Source organism: Enhydra lutris, unplaced genomic scaffold (assembly GCF_002288905.1).
Source record: "Enhydra lutris kenyoni isolate GAN:26980312 unplaced genomic scaffold, ASM228890v2 scaffoldscaffold21, whole genome shotgun sequence".
Taxonomy (NCBI): domain Eukaryota; kingdom Metazoa; phylum Chordata; class Mammalia; order Carnivora; family Mustelidae; genus Enhydra; species Enhydra lutris.
In genome coordinates this window covers 59,543,237-59,546,914 of record NW_019154105.1, presented here as the reverse complement: position 1 = coordinate 59,546,914, position 3,678 = coordinate 59,543,237, and the positions used below count along the sequence as shown (strand labels likewise).

At 39.8% G+C, this 3,678-nt stretch overlaps 1 pseudogene; it reads right to left on the bottom strand.

Moving 5' to 3' along the window:
• Window positions 1-845: 845 nt before the first annotated feature.
• LOC111148877 lies at window positions 846-3,187 on the bottom strand (annotated as a pseudogene).
• Between the last annotated feature and the right edge of the window lie 491 nt (window positions 3,188-3,678).

The following is a 3,678-nucleotide window of genomic DNA, read 5'->3' as shown; positions in this document are numbered from 1 at the left end:
CTGCTATGAACATTGGGGTAGAGATGGCCCTTCTTTTCACTACATCCATATCTTTGGGGTAAATACCCAATAGTGCAATTGCAGGGTCATAGGGAAGCTCTATTTTTAATTTTGTAAGGAATCTCCACACTGTTTTCCAGCAGTGTGGGTCCAATGCACCAACCTGCATTCCCACCAGCAGAGGCTTTGCCTTTCTCCACATCCTCTCCAACACTTGTTGTTTACTGTTTTGTTAATTTTAGCCATTCTAATTGGTGAAGTGTCTGTTCATGTCTTCTGCCCATTTTTTGACATGATTATCTGTTTTGTGTGTGTTCAGTTTGAGGAGTTCTTGATATCTTTTATAATAAATCTCTAATCATAAGGATAGCACATTCCTGAGTTCTGTGAGTTGTTCTACCAAATTATCAAAACTGAGAAGTGTCATGGGATTCTCTTGATTTGCAATTAATTGTTCAAAAGTGCATGTGGCCTGGGGACTCCCAAATTTGTGTCAGGTATCTGAAGTGAGGACAGTCTTGTTGGAGAATCTGCCCCTAGACTGTGGAGTCTGACACTCCCTCTGCACAGTTAGCATTAGAATTGCTCTATAATATTGCAAGTGGCTTAGGTGGCCTCATGTGCTTTTTAAATTTATTTTTTAAAATTAAAAAAAAAACAATTATTTATTTAATATATTCATCACAAGGGCTCAACCAGAGACTTAATTAAAAAAAAAAAAAAAACAAAGATGAAACAAAAATGACACCACAGCTTAAGATACAAAGTCCTAGACAGAATTGAAGAAAAAGACAGACTATCTAAGAAGAAAATAAAAAGACAACACAAGGAGAGAGGCTGGACAGTCAGGGATCTTGGCAGGAGATGTGCTTTGAGTAGGTTTCTTGCAGATACTTCTTAAAGGCTGTGGGGTTTTTCCAGAGCTCAGCAGCATGGGTATTCAAAGGACTACCAATGTTTGGTTCTCCTAGCAGGCTTTAGATGGACAGCAGGATGGTCCTGACATCATACCCAGCAGACCATTTGTCTTTCAGGGTATCTAGGCAGATGTTCCTCTGGGTTTTCGCGTTGGGGTGGTAGCAGGATGTGAGGAAATTCACCATGGGCATTGGAAGGGTAGCTACTCGGGAACTCCAGGGAGAGCTTATGATGCAGGTCTTCATATACGGTATCAGCTGCTCCATAGATGGTCCTTATCCATTTGAAAATGTTGTCTGATTCAGGGAGGGCAGAAATTACTTTGTCACCAGACATCCTGATGGTCATCAGCTCCTGCTGTAGCCTCTTGCCCATGGGGCCCCAGGCGTCCCCCAACTGGGTTCAGATCTTTTGCGGGTGCAGTAACACTAGTGGCAGATGGGTTGCAGTTCTGGGAGGCCTCCAGGGTGGTGCAAGGAGGGAGGCAGGGACTGGGAGAGCACAACTGCAACTACCACATGTGTTTCATTTAAAAAAATAATATTTTTATTAACTAACAATAATGTATATATACATCCTTATTAAAGTTGGAATTTTATACTTGTAGAAATGCCCTTTCTCCATCTAATTTCCCTTCTTCTTAAAGTAAACCACTTTGTTTGTTATGCAGTTTTCTAGTCCTTTTTATGAATTTGCCTTCATATCTTCATACAATACAGTGTTATTTTGTGTTTGCATTTTATTTGACATGAAAAGTGTCATTTTTACTTTTGTGTATCCATCTTTTTTTTAGTCAATACTATTTTTTGGAGACCTAGTATTTATAGAGTTAACCATATTAAAAGCAAAACAATGCAAAACACCTTTGCCTACCCATCCCCCTATTGATGGACATGTAGGGTGCTTCCTATTCCTATCTAGCTATTGTTTCAAATGATGATGTAACAAGCATCCTTGTGCATGACTTCGTGGATTCGCATTGAGTGTTTCTCTAGAGAGGGTATCTTTGAGCAAATCTGCTGTGTGCCTTTGAAAATTCTGACGTCCTTTCAGTCATTTGATTTGACCTTTTTAGAAACAGTTTATTTGGTGATATTGGGTGATTTAGAATCAGTGTCTCAAAGTTATAGCAGTTATGCACTTAAAGGAACAAAACTGGTTGATAGATAGGTTGGCTATCAGTTGACCATCAGGGAGATAAAGCTTTTATGTTTGGCTAGAGGAAAACATTCTATTATTATTTATTTATTTTTTATTTATTTTTTAAGATTTTATTTATTTATCTGACAGACAGAGACCACAAGTAGGCAGAGAGGCAGACAGAGAGAGAGGAGGAAGCAGGCTCCCTGCTGAGCAGAGAGCCCGATGTGGGACTCGATCCCAGGACCCTGAGATCATGACCTGAGCTGAAGGCAGAGGCTTAACCACTGAGCCACCCAGGCGCCCCGTCTATTATTATTTATTATAAGTTATAAGATAACTGAGAAAGTATGACTTTGAGGGAGAAGAATAAATGGTTAATATTCAATTTTTCAACTTATGGTCAAATGTTTGCACATTTCATGTGTGTGTGTGTGTGTGTGTGTGTGTGTGTGTGTGTGTTTGTGTGTGTGTGCCTGCACATGGGCATACTTATACACACAAGAGAAAGATTGTAATTTAAAGATGAGGTGATGATCCTGAATTTGTACTCTAACTCTTGCAAGTGCCATTGATAGAATAACTGTGTATTAGTCTACCCAGGCTGCTATGACAAAATACCATACACCAGGTGACTTCAACAACAGACATTTATTTCATATAGTTCTGTATTGGGAAGTCCAAGATCAAGGTGGGGGCTAATTCAGCCCCTGGTGAGGATCTTCCTGGATACAGATAGCCACCTTCCTGCTTCATCCTTATATGGTAGAGAGAGAGTTCTGATACACATTTCTTATGAAGGCACTTAAACTTCCTCTTCCTATAAGGGCACTAACTCCACCATGAGGACCCTGCTCTCATAACCTCATCTAAACCTAATTATCTCTCAAAGACCCTTTCTTCAAAAACCTATATACTGGGGGTTAGGAGTTCAAAAATTTGAATTTTGAGTGGACACACACACACACACAAAAGTGATTACCTCATCCTCATCTGAAGCCTTTGGGAGATGGCCTCAGTACCTCCTTCTATGACATGTGTACAAAGATTTTCTTGTGGTTCACTAACTTGTAGTTAAGGATGCTTTCTTGCCACAGTTTATTTCTTACTCATTCTCCTTCCCATCCATGATGGTTATGGAGCAGTGTTCCACAGTCTTTTTGCAATTTCTGTCATAAGGCTCCAGAATGATTCCATCAACCAGGTGGTTCAAAAATTCTATTGGGATCTCAGAGCATTGGTACTTTTATTTATAAACAGTTACAGATAAGAATCACAGTTTTGGACACAAGGGAAAATTTAAGTTCATCACAGACCTTCATTATTTTCTAGGCAGTGCTAATTCCCAGGAGAGGAAGCCCAGAGTGATTCTGACCCCTTGTTCTTTGTCTTGCAAAGTATTTCTCCATTTCTTACCTTCAGGTAATTCTGTCTTCATGCAGTTCTATAACCTTGTACATATTAAAAAAATGACGGTCTAAGGGTTGGCAGGGAAGATAATATATGTGGTCAACAATGTCTTCCTTGGACGAGGGAAGAGTATTGAGTCTGAATGCTGGGTATTTTCTTCCCTGCAGAGATATTTTCTTCCTCCTCCCCTTGATTGTCTGGCCACATATT